Source organism: Pistacia vera, unplaced genomic scaffold, assembly GCF_008641045.1.
Source record: "Pistacia vera cultivar Batoury unplaced genomic scaffold, PisVer_v2 Contig474, whole genome shotgun sequence".
Lineage (NCBI taxonomy): Eukaryota > Viridiplantae > Streptophyta > Magnoliopsida > Sapindales > Anacardiaceae > Pistacia > Pistacia vera.
Window position 1 is genome coordinate 699816 of NW_022196306.1, and position 14404 is coordinate 714219.

General features: G+C 29.7%; 1 pseudogene; it reads left to right on the forward strand.

Moving 5' to 3' along the window:
• Positions 1-3902: 3902 nt before the first annotated feature.
• LOC116146222 lies at positions 3903-5175 on the forward strand (annotated as a pseudogene).
• Positions 5176-14404: the final 9229 nt, after the last annotated feature.

Below are 14404 nucleotides of genomic sequence, written 5' to 3' on the forward strand. Positions count from 1 at the left end.
TTCGAGTGTCAAATACGAAGTGGGCAGTTGCAAGTTGGGCCGATAACGGGTCCCAGTCCGGGTCCGCGTGAGGGTCGGCGCAAGTTAATGTGGAGTCAAATATTCTCACGTTGTCAATTGTCATGTACTCATGTTTGACTTGGTTTCTCGAGGGTCACTATTTTGGTTCAATAATGTTTAATTGATTTTAAATTAGTAATAAACTAAATAAATTAAGAAGGGATTATCTCTCAATATAATGTATTATCAATGACGACCAGATTTGGCCGTTTCTGACCAGATCCACAATAGATCTGGCCAGAAAAGGCCAAATTAGGTATGATCAGCTAAATCCAATTGGTCGTGCGGCATTTCGATAGATTTCGACTATCTTTCGACAATGGTGAGCGTTTGTCGATAATATGTGAGTGGGTAAAGATATTTTTATTAATTTATAAACTTTTATTGTGGGAGTGTTTAGTTAAATTAATAAATCTAAGGAATTAAAAATAATATACGGTGCGTTTGGTTTATTATTTTGGATAGGATTTTGTAAATAATATTGGATAATTGAGTAGAGTTATGATTATGAGAATATGATTTGAAAAATATATGTTTGGTAGAGTACTTTTACCTTGATATTTGTGTTGAATATTTTATTGATATATTTTTTTTATAAATGATTTATTAATATAATATTTTGGTGCATTTTGTTAAAATAATGTATTATTATATATATAACTTGTCAATTAACATTTTAATAATATTAAACATTTTATTGGTAATTTTGTCACCAGTAAATATTAAAAAACAAAAACTCATATTAATTTTAAGTACTAATCCAACTGTTTAAAAACATCACATTAATGTATATATGATAAAAGTACTAATTATCAACCCTTACAATCATTCTTACACGTATACTCCATTAACAACTACGACATGGTCCATTGTACTGCCCATAGTGCATTCATTATGTTATCCCGTATAATCGTTAAATTGTCTATAATTCCTTGCTGCGGTTGACTCAAGATGAGAAAATAAAAATAAAAATGAGAGAGAAAAAAAAAGCTGCAAAAAGTCTTAACGGTCAAATACATGATGCAGTGAAGCAGATGAGAAAATGAAAAAAAAAAATGAGAAAGAGAAAAAAAAAGCTGCGAAAAGTCTTATGGGTCAAATATATGTCAGGATCGTTTTTTCAGGATTCAATTGTATGAATAATAAGCCAAACACTATTCAAATAATCGGTTTCAGAATATGAGAATAAATAATAAGCCAAAGATGCCCATAAATATTTTCGGAAAATCCTATTAAAAAATGTATCAAAAACTTCTCAGAATCTTATCATATTTTCCAAAAATGTTAAATAGCATAGAATGCTATTCTAAATAACCAAATGGAGTCATAATTATTTAAACTTTTTTATTAGTTAAATAAAAAAATACCCAAATTTTATAAACATTTTAAGTAAGACCTCTTATGTTAATTTTTTTTTTTTTATTTTATCTCTATCTTTATCACCAAATAACACAAAATCCTTATCCTCAATATACAAGTGAAAACAAACAAAATTTCTGATTTAAGATTAAAATGTAGTAATTATTGTGGTTTTTTTTTTTTTTTTTTAAAATGATATATTGTTAAAAAACATAAAATGTCGAAAATGTGTTTTGGGTATAACAAAAACAAGAAAAGTTGTGATAATTCAAACGGAGTAGAAAATTCGAGTATAATGAACAAACTCGAGCAAGATTAAATAAATTGAAGCGCTTGAGTCTTGTAATAACCTTGCTCGAAGTGTAGCATTATTTCAGATTAATAAAAAGCATAAGAGACATATTTGATCATTTGTTGGGGTTTTTGGGTACAATGTCAATACAATTCCTATATAAAATCATACAAGCCCCTTTATCATTTCTTAATATCATTTATTTATTTATTATTTTTTTGTGACTGTAGTGTCCTGAGTCAGCTTGCGCACACATCAACTAATCTGGAGTCCATTGAACATCCTACTTTTGTGACTAAGTTGTCCGATCAACTTACGCACGTCTCGACTAATCATCGGTAACTAATCCTTAGGGTCCATTGAACATCCTACTTTTATGACTAGGTTATCCAGGTCAACTTGCGCTCTTCGACTAATCTTTAAGGTTTATTGAACACTTTACAAGAGTAATGGGTCCAGGAAGTCACAAACGTGATAGGTGACTATTTGATGGGACTCGAACACAAAATCTTTAGGTAACCTAAAGTCTTGCCATCTTGCCACAGCCAAGTAGATAACATTTATACTTGATTTGAAGAAGGTGAAATTGTGTTAGAGTTTATTCAACCTTACAGTTTATTAATATTTCCTTAAAAGTTTAACATTTCAAATATTCTTTTTTTATTTAAACAAACATGAGTTATTACAAACGTTATGTTAACCTACTTTATTGTAAATATTCATCAAAATCGAAGCTGATTGTTTTCATGCGTTTGCACATATAGGATCACAATCTTGTGTAACAAGGTCTAGATGATAACAGCAGACATAAAAGCAAACTCATTAATGGTAACATATACAATTCTTATTTTTTCATCTTGCATTTTGCTATATCTCTTGATACTATTACGAAGCTTCATACATTGCCTGTAGTTGTGGTCTTGAATGCTGCCTGTTAATGCAACTTTGCCCTTCGTAAACATCTAGAGACAATACATATATATATATATATAAGCAGCTACAGGTTGTTTATTCTTTTTGTAATCAATTAAATTGTCCTTTAATGGATCTTCTTCTTCTTCTTCCTTTTGTTTAATCAAGTCATCACATGGCATGTCTATTGCTGTATTGTTGCTACATCCTCCCTGGCTATCGCCTGAATTCATTTCTGCCATTGTCAATCTCAAAATGCATATGCTTTCCACAAAAAACCATATACACTATTATTCCATAAATGATCAATTAATAGCCAGTTGCCTTAAATTTATATATTCTGCAGGATATCTCTTCAATTATCTTAATTCTTGTATGATGTACTTGGTTCTCTGTTACTAATATCAATGTCAAATTGGTACGGAGCTAGCAGAAACCATATGCAGATCTAACATGCATGATCCATTATATTAATTATTTCGAAATAAGCATTCCTCATTATAGCCTCAAGCTTCTGCAGTTATATATACATTGCACTAAATGCTAGCTGCAGTAGCCATGTCTATCAATTTTTAGAGGTCAAAACCTTTAATGATATTTGATATCGCAAAAACTTCTGAATATTTCATTGTATACAGGCTTGTCCATCTAGCTGAATTTTTGTCTAACCTAAAGTATACAACACTGGTTTTGTTTCTTCTGAGAACAAGCAAGAACGGTTGGCTAGTTTATTAAAATTTGATGTTTGTTTGACATGGTGATAGAGATAGTCAACACTTCATTAAAATTATCTGATTAAGCTCAAAAGAAACTCTAACAAAATTAAGCAAAGTACAGACGACCAGCACACCTCCATCATTCCTGCCTGTTGCTGCCCATCTGCTTGCAAATTAAGCAACCCGTTGTTGACCTTCTTAACTTAAATAATCAAATAATTTTCTCTGAAGAACAACCAGCTGTTTCCGTTGACCTTTCACATTAACCGATACAGCCTACATTGCTAACTCTTTTCATGTGGTTGTCGGAGTATTCTGACAACGTGTAAACTCTTCTGAAACTCAATATAATAACTTATATGTAATTAATTTATTAAGCATGTGTTTCTGTTGATTTGCTAATTAATTCTTGTTTCTTTCCTGCTTTTCTTTTCACACTCTAGTAATTAATTCCAAATTTGAAGATTATAATTGAAATTTTAGGTAACCAACTACCTATAAAAGCCACCACATCCCAACTGAACAAACTACCTCAACATTTTCATATCTTGATAAATTAATTAATGGCTGAATCACAGACTACTGTGGAGCTTCCTGTACTTGATATTTCTCAGCCTTTAAGCACCTCCAAGCTCTCTGCCCTCTCCGCAGCCTGCAAAGAATGGGGTTTCTTCTATATCACCAACCAGGAGTCTCCAAAGATCTTTACAGGAAACTTCTTCCCTCTCAAATCATCTCTTCAACCTCCCTTATGAAACCAATCAAGGTTGGCCCTTTTTCATCCATCAACTTACACACCACACTTCATTGCGTCCCCTTTCTTCGAGAGTTTTCGAGTGTCTGGACCCGACTTTTCCTCTTCTGCCCAGAGTTCTGTGGAGGCTCCTCCTAAGGAACCAAATTCAGCTTCAGGTAAAAGCACGTTATACAGTTTTCTAATCTTCTTTTTATCACCGCATACTACTTGCGTTTCACGGCTACTTGAGCGCCCTTCTTTTACAAGTCAGTTTCAACGTGAATTTACTCATTGTAATTCTTACAATTGGTATCAAAACAAAACCATCTTCTAGACAAACCTTGAGGGTTTGGCACTCACTTAGGAACGCCTACCTTATCGCAAATGAGAACTAGTAACACTTTGATTTAAATTGGTTTAGATTGATTTAGATACTAATTATACGGCATGATTTAGTCATCTTTAACTCGTATTTTTCTGATAGTTGAGTGATTCTGTTTTGATTTTGTTGGCAGTGAGACATTAAAGGATATGAGGAAGATGACAGAGCTATCAAAAGCAATAGTCAGGTTGTTCTAATGAGCTTAGGCAAAGATTTTCAAAGAAATTCTATGAATCTGAATTAGCAAGTGCCATGGTTACTTGAGAATAATCAACTACTCACCTCCGGAAATGTGGTAGAAAAACAAGTTGAAGGGCTAGGGATGCACACAGACATGAGTTGTGTGGACAATAGTTTATCAAGATGAGATTGGAGGGCTTCAATGAGATCTAAAGAAGGTACATGGATGGACATAAACCCATGTGAAGACACTCTCGTTGTCACATTGGAGATTTGATGCATGCATGAGCAATGGAGGCTCAGGTCATCTGAACATAGAGTTGTTCTAAAACGTAATGCTAATAGATTTTCTTTGGCGTTCTTCTGGTGTTTTGAAGATGAGAAAAAACATTTCAGCCCCGATGAAGTTTCGGAGAAGAAGATCAAGGTATACAAGACGTTTTTTGTAAGGATTATTTGATTTAGAGAGAGCAGCGAGAAAGGGAAGTTTGAGAAGGTGGGTTTTACAGTGAAACAGTTTGCAGGAATTAATTCATAATCAAGAATAAGAAGTGATTATTGGGTTTGTTAATTAAGTTTTTGCTATGTATATTTCCAGTAACTTGTTCTTATTTGTTCATGAATTAATCTGAAGCAATGAATTGAAGCTTCAAATGTGTGGGTATGAATAAAATAATGATTCAATATGTGGCTATTTTGTTACTGTATATGTATAATGTGGATTGGATGACATCTGCCAGCACATTAACAGATAAGTATGCCAAAAATATTTTTGTGTAGCAGAAACAAAATCTTTTATAATTTCAGTGCTATAAATTTAGTTAAAATTTTATTTTTACTTGTATTCGGCAAGTAAAATCTAGTCTCAATCCATACTTACGAATATCAAGTTAGATCCACATTTTTTTTTTTTACCGGAGATGTCCGTACCAATTTATATGCATCTTAACTAATCTCCTAGAACTCGAAAACTACGGCTGGATAAGAGATCTAATGACTACCCCTAGTCAACTAAGTATAAACTCAAATTTAGTCTCATCCATACTTACGAATTTCAAGTTAGATCCATATATATAGATTTTGTGATCGGGGGATGTCTGTATTAGCTTATTGCACCTCATCTAACTCTCTGAGACTCTGAAAACGACCGGCCAAATAAGAGATTTAATGGATACACCATTAGCAACCAATTAGAAACCTCAATTCATGACCTCTTAGTAAAATACACTCAAGAGTCCCTATCCAACTATTGAATCACTCGGGGGTAGTTAAATTGTTGGTGATAAGATCTTTTCTCTTTAACTAATAGATTTTTTGGATGATAATTCCAAAGCAGATGTAGAATATCTACTTTGATTAACTATTTGAAGAGCGGACAATATGTTATAATGCCAATTACAAGTATTCATTTTATATAAAAAAAATTAAAAAAAAAAATCCTGTCAAGTTTAAACAAGTTGTTTTTTTAAAAAAAAAAAAAATAATAAAAATGACAGTTTTTGTTAATATGATTCGTGTTAACCCTACAAATAAAATGTAATACGTACTTTGTATTTATGTTATCTAGTGATAAACCAAACAACAAGAAGTTAACAAATTGCAATGTGATAGTTTAATTAATTTTTTTTTCTTTTTTATGGTCGGGGCTGTTCGAGCCAGCTTGTCGCAACTCATTTAATCGGGACTCTGAAATTGAGAGCTAGATAAATCCTCTCAGTAACCACCTGTATTAGCAATCCAAGTTATTGAATTCAAGACTTTTTATAACACACCCAAGATGTCAAAAGTCCTAGTTGGCCGTTGATCACTAAGTGGTAGTTAATAATTTATTAAGTAATTATGCATGGGAATTAGATAATAAATTAAATAAATAAATATACATCTACTCTTATTTATGTAAACTCGTGAGAAACCAACGTAAAAAAAAATAACGAATATAGCAAAGAAATAGAGAGTTAAATTATTAATAATTGATTTAAGTGTATAGGGAGGCCACAAAGCCTCCTGAGTCCTGAGGTTGAAGAATTAATGGGTGCTAAATATTGGCATTTCTCACGGGGACGGCCACCACCGATTATCAAATGGTGCACCTTTTGATCGAGCCCATTGAGGTCGTCAAATTACACCTCAATTTTCCTGTCAATTTAATTATTTAACCACCTCCAACTTAATTATGTTTATCAATTCCAATACTACGTCCAACCTCATAAACTAAAACTAAAATACATTAATTTTACTTTTAATTTTAATATTCTAATACTAAAACATTGTCTCGCTTCAACTTTATGCATATTGTTTGACTTCCTTAATTATGCCATAATTTTCTCTGCTTTGCACTATCATATATATATATATAAATTGAATACCTATACGGTCTGATCGACACATGACACATATTGAAGCTCTATAATTGTCCATTTTGATACATTGGATGACAAATCAATCAAATTGCTCTATCTTGATATGTTGAGTTAGTATTTATTGTCTATATATAATTTTAATAATTAAAAAATAGAATTTGTATTAATAATTATAATAGTAATAATAATAATAATACAGGTGCATTGCATTAGCATTATAAATGTCTAACCATAGACACCTGGATTGTGATTGTTGTTAGTTGAATTTTATTGGTGATGTGTAGATATATTAATTGTTGTAGCTATTCCAAAGTCTAAATAATCAGACATAAAGATTGGATTACATAGGTGCATTACATTGGTAGTAAAAGCATACTTGTTTATTAATATTAATAGGGCATGTATTACATTGCAAACATTTCTTCGTATTCAATTCGTATTTAATTGTGTTTATTCAAAAGGTCTAAATAAGGGGTTTAAAGAGGCGTATGTTTAGTTATGTATTATCGCAATATATTAGTTGGTTTCAACAATACGTTTGGTCTTTGTTATTGTTTATAGGTCATGTTAGTTTGTGCCATAATACATCTATTCTTCATGATTTTTGTATCGATAATTTTTATTTATTTATATTTTTGTTGTTGTTTACAGGTCAAAGATTCACGAATTGGCATATAATAAAGGAAGGATGTCCGATTGACATTGTCAAATGAGTTGTTATTTTGATTCGTTCTTCTGAACTGTAAGTATATAATCTAACTATTTTAATATGAAATGTAAGTATATCTCCTAACTATTTTAACGGTTATTATTTGGTTATGATTATTTTTATTCGGTCAATCTATTGAATGATAATTGTGTTAGTCCTGCCGAACAGTAAGTGTATTCCTTAATAATCTTAACATAAAATTAATTAAATTTTGTTATGTTGTTTTCAAGGAAATGTTCATACTTTACTAACATCAAATCGAGGATGATCTTATTGTCAGCTGAACTGTGAGTATGTGTATATCTATATTAATAGAAATAGTTCATTGTGTTGAATATGTTTCTGTAAAAATATTCGTGTATTTTAATTTGTTATATAAATGATTAATTGTTAATGTCTTACTGATGGGATTATATGTTAATGAATTAATTTTGGCTGATTATGTTTTCCAATTAATATGTGTTATTTTAAATATTTCTTATCAATTCTAATATGATAATCCCTTAAATTTGGGTCAAGTGAACCATTCATTTTATCATCACATGCATTTCAGTTTCCACTGAACAACTAGTAATAAATTGACCACAACTTGCTCAATAAAACTCCAATTGATGAGAGGTTTGAATCTTTAGAAACTAGACAGATAGGGATTTAATTTGATATATTATGCGCTTAATTTGGATAACTGTAGCCCTATTGCCGAACCATTCCTTTTATCATCACACTCATTTCGGTTTCCACTAAACAGTTAGTAGTAAATTAACTATAACTTGCTCAATAAAACTCCAATTGATGAGAGGTTTGAATCTTTAGAAACTAAATAGACAGGCATTTAATTTGGTATGTTATACACTTAATTTGGATAACTATAGCCCCACTATCGAATCATTCATTTTATTATCATACACATTTTGGTTTCCTCTGTTTCTCGATTTCCACTAAACAGTCAGTAGTAAATTAGTCATATCTTGCTCAATAAAAGTCCAATTGATGAGCGGTTTGAATCTTTGGAAACTAGAAAAGATAAGACTTTAATTTGATATATTATATGATGAATTAGGATAACTATAGACTTGTTGTCAAACCATTCATTTTATTATCACACACATAAAACAAGTTCAATTTTAGTGATGACAAAAGAAAACAAATATTGATATATAGTTTTAATTATATTTGTTCTATCTCTTTTTGTTGATTTTTTTGTTTGATTTGTGCGTATCGTATTTCTTTAGGATGCTATCATCAAATGCTTTTTTTGCTATAGGTGATAGTCAATTCTACTTGCAGCAAATAGATTTGTATCACAATACCTTTATCTTCATGGCTTCTTCAATGCTTCAATTAAGTTGCTTTCAGATTATACTGTTAGATTTGTTGTTGCATTCTATGTGAGTTCTCTTCTCAACATTTTTTATTTTTTTTAATTTCTAAAATAATAATAATAAAAATAATTCATTTTGTCTTCTCAACAATCAAAATCAATCTTTTCCTTTGGCTCTACAAGTCTCTTGCTTAAAAGTTCACATTTTTCAACAATGTTTCTCTTTCTCTGATTAATTTATAGACTTATCAATAATACCCAATGGGTTATCCTACAAAGTTTTTTGCTTTTCTTAACAAAGTTTTAAACTTTGGTTGCGGATTTCAAATAGTGACATATTTGAGAAAAACCATGATGATATAGACTTTGAGTTCAATTTGTGGATATTTTATTTATTAATTTTTTAATTATCAATTCAATATAAAATGAACTTCAACATAGAAAATATATATACAAAAAAAACCAATAATAATGTAAAAAAAAAAAATATATATATATATATATATATATATAATAAACATACCCGCGCATCGCAACTTGAAAATGATTATAGAAATTGCGGAAGGTTAGTATAAATTTTAAGTTTAAATAGTTGATCTTGATAATATTTAGGTGACATTAAATATTATACACAATTCACTATAAAATATTGACATCGAATATTAAAGACATGTCTGTAAAAATAATATCAATTGTACAAGGTGATGATCCTGAAAATATAATTAGACCATAAAATATTCAGGTGATCTTCTCACGTTGGATGAATGATTTAATGGCATCTACCTATAATTGATATTAATAATTATAAAGGTATAATTATTAATTTTATCTTAACACAACTTTGTATATATAAAAAATTTATATTTACTTTAAAATTTGTATAATTTAATAATTATTATGTCTTAATCTAATTGGTTTATTTTGTTTAAATAAATTTGTTTGCAATTTATTTAAAAAACATTGAATAAACATACTAGCGCAACACGTGGGCCCATGTCTATTTACATTATAATAACTTAATATAAATCATACAAGATTTATCATTTTCATTTCTATGTATTCAAAAAAGTATGTAAATAAGTTTAAGAATTACATGGAAACACTTGCAAAATGAGAAAAAAATCATGATCCTTTTCTAACATTGAATTTTCATGTTTAGTCTAACTAATATCAATTTTCGATCCAACTCGTTAGGACAATCGTATTAAACTCTATTTTTGTTATGTTTTGAGTTAAAAAGTGTTTTTCAGGAATATAATAAACAAGGATAGCATAATGAATTAAAAAGTAGAACCTGAATTTGAAGGGATGAATGTTAGAAATTTTCCTAATTGTGGGCCAATATTAATTATAATTTTTGTTTTATTTAAAATTGGGTAAATGCGTAATCCAAATGAGAATTTTATGTGATCGTTCAAAGATTGTCTAATACATTTCGTTATAATAATCTAGATAAACGACAAGTGTAGGTTTAGGCCTTTAATGGGTTTCAAGGTTTATTGGATCTTTAATTAGAGGAACCAATTAACCAATATTAAAATTGGTTGTCCCAGTTCAAATGTTTCAAAACAACTTAACTAATTGTAAGTCATCATTCAGTGTGTATTATTGGACAGGAAGACCTATGCTTTCTATCGATTCTGGAAAACCTCTACTTCTTTTATAAGGAATTCAAGAATAAGAAATCATGGCACAAACAGGTTTGTCTATAACCTTTAATTATTAATTCTATATTCAATAATCTATGTGTTGATCTTTTGATATATTATTGATTACAACTGGATTCTATTCTTATTGATTGATTAAAATATTGATAGAATTCATGTATAATTTTCTTACAATGAAGTTGTTGAAGCTTGATTTTGACATCAATGACGTGTAAAGCGCTACCAAGTTACATGTGAGCTAATTAAACTTTGTGGGTGAGGTACTGTTTGCACAATAGCATGCAAAGACGTAAAAATAGAGTTGACAAAGGAATTTTTATAGTGGTTCAGATGCTTAAAGCAAATCCTACATCCACTGTGTTTTTTTATATAAATTTGTTCCTAGTCGTTAGACAAGATTACAAGAGGTCACGAACTGCAATATGATATTACAAGTGCTTGGTGTTCTTAGAGAATGTCAAGTCAGTCTCTTTCTAGTAGTATGTCTTTCCTTTTTTTTTTTTTTTTTTTTATTGAATTCGTGAGGGTCTTATCTTCAAAAAAGGAATTGATGGGTCGGTTGAGATTACTGGATAGAGAGTTGATGTGAATCGGACATTTCTTCTGTTAGTGTATGCCCTAGGAACCAATCGTGTCGTCGGTTCCAATGCATTATGTTTTGTATATACAATTTATCTTATCAATAGAAGAAAGTGTTATTATTTCACATATGGTTTATTGCTTCATTTATATATATGTATTACATGTGAAATGTTCAGATGATACAAATCTTTAGAAAATCAAAATCATCAAAGTATTCCTTACGTAGGTAATATTAATTGGGCAATAATATTACATAGTAAGTATGTTGAATGCCTCCGTAGAGTATCATGTGATGATATTAGTGTGGGTGAGTATAAAAGTTATATCACTAGGGCATTAGCATGGATACGCGGTTAGTGAACTATTTATCGAATATAACCATTTATGATGAATCACATGGACATTTAAAATGTAGTCAATGATTTATCATAAAATTGTACTAGTGTATTATTAATCCTTAGACCTGAGATATAATGGTTGGATTATGCATAAACGCATATGGTTCATATGGTGAATAAACACGAGACTAATCATGTCATATGTTAATAAGCCGATTTGGCTATGTGTTGTTTATGTGTGAGGACAAGTGATAGTCAAGATGAGATCCGTTGACTTGGTATAGATGGATATCAAGTTCCTAGACAAATGTTAAGATACATTGGAAAAGGGAAATCTCCGGCCGAGGTATATAAAATGTTACTTAAAAGGTTGTTTCATGGTGACACGTTCCATATGTATTGATTGTCAATTTGATATAAAATTAAGATAAGGATTTTGACATATCATGAATCCATTCTTAATTAGGATTAGACAATGAAAGGATTTGGTTATACATCGCGTATGATTATAAAAGGGTTTGCTAGAATATATCTTCATTATGACTTAGGGGTTATGGAGTATTGCTAGATGCCTACCATAATCGATGGGAGTTTTGTTCATAAATATTTATGACAAAACATATCGAAGTAGACTATGATATTAGGCCCATGGCTAGGCCACCATGAACCTAAGCTGTCACATATAAAAACTAAGGAGAATTGAGAAATGGCCAAAGAGAGTTGATTGTCCAAGGTTGGCTAACACCTACCAAGGGTAATAAAGTTATTTATATTATTATCATTGAATTAGATTCCATGGAAGGTTATATTAGTTATTATGAATAATTTAAGAGTTAAATTGTTAATTAGAATTCCAATTCATAATTAATCATTTTCTTTATATTAAATTGGATTTAATAATAGGTTGTAATTGTAAACATATAAACAATTTAAGGATTAAATTGTTATGTAAATAATTTAAGAGTTAATTTGTTAATTGTAATTAAATGTTAGTCCAATGTTATTATTTAAAGAAGTTTAACAACTTCATAATAATTATGGAATTATTTATAACTCCAAAAACAATTATGGAATTGTTTAAAGAAGTCCAAAACAATTATTGAATTGTTTACAAGGCTACATATATAAAAAAAAATGATATATCAATTTTAGGATAGAAATCAAAATTTCTAAGAACCTTAAATGTCTCTTTTGACCTAATTCTTCTTTTGTCTTAATATGGATACTCTTTGGTTAATTTCTCTTGAAATTAAAAGTCTTCAAGGTTACTAAGGAATTGAGGTAACAAGTTATAGCTTCCTTGTTTTCAATTTGATTAAATTTTTTTTATAAAATATGAATATACGTATTATAGTATCACAAGCATCATTTTCCATATATTCCATCTTTCACCTTCTATCACCAAACTATTGATTGATACGGCATTAATGAGGGCCGAGTGTTTAGTTGCATGTGAAAAAAGTGGTTATAGATATTTTGGCTACATTCAAATATGCTTTAATTGCCAGATAATAAATAACAGGTGAGGTAACCACACAATTATATGCGATCTTGATTGTTTCAAATGTCATTTCAATTTTAAAGAGAATTTATTCGTTACTCTTGAATAAAACAACCAAAAAAAAACAAAAAAACCCTACAATAATATAGTATCGTTTTCAGTACTTAAATGCTACGAGATTCATGTATCGTTTTCAATACTTAAATGCTACGAGCTAGATTCATAATCATTGAACTCTAAGAGATAATTTGCAGATGAATCCAATAACATTCAACCATGGTTCTTACAAATAAACATAGGGCGTCCATACTAGAGAATTGTGTTAACTGTCCTAATATAATTATATCAGGATCACATATATTCACTATTAGATCCTTATATGTAAAATATTATTTCAGTTAAATGAGTGGATCCAACAGTATTGAAGTAATGTTTGGATATAATTATATTAGGATGGTCCAGACTAGTGAATATATTTATATATATTCCAACTTTTTGATTTAATTATATTAAGACCAAACTTAATTACTGTTAGACTCTTATTATAAAATATGATTTCAGTCTAATGAGTGAATAAATATCTAAACATGGTCATGACAAAATTAAAATTAGGACGTCCTAATCAGAGAACTAACGATATATATATATATATACAGTACAGAATAATTCTTTAGTCAGGATGTCCGACAAAATAAATGTAAGGATCATCGTGATCATACTTATATACTATTAGATTCATATGCAAATTAAAACATCTTTTCAATCTAATGAGATAAATTGAATGATTATTCTACATCGGGTAGACATGGTTTGTGACTTGGATTTACAAGGGTAGGCAGGCAAATAGGCAATATCACCCACTAGAAAAGTATTTTGATCACCTTAATAACGCGATCCTACCAAATTAACTTCATAAAATAATATTTCACATACAACATTATATGGTAAAAAATGATTGGGTAAAAGTTTAATTTTAATTTAAAATCAATCCATCATATTTAGTCACATAATGTTATATGAGAAATGTTGTATATATAGTATTACTTAACTTCATATATATGTATTTTGATTACATATCTTTTTAAAAAAAAATAATAAAAATATAAAGATAAATACAAAATTGACTTCAATGAACACAAGATACAAATCTGTATGAAAACCATGCATCTATTCTTTTTACAGTACAAGGTTGCAATACGCCGAATCTAGAGGATATAAAAAGGCTACAAACTTAATTTCAGCATAAACTCACCATTTAATCAAATATCATCCACGGATTCTGAATCCAA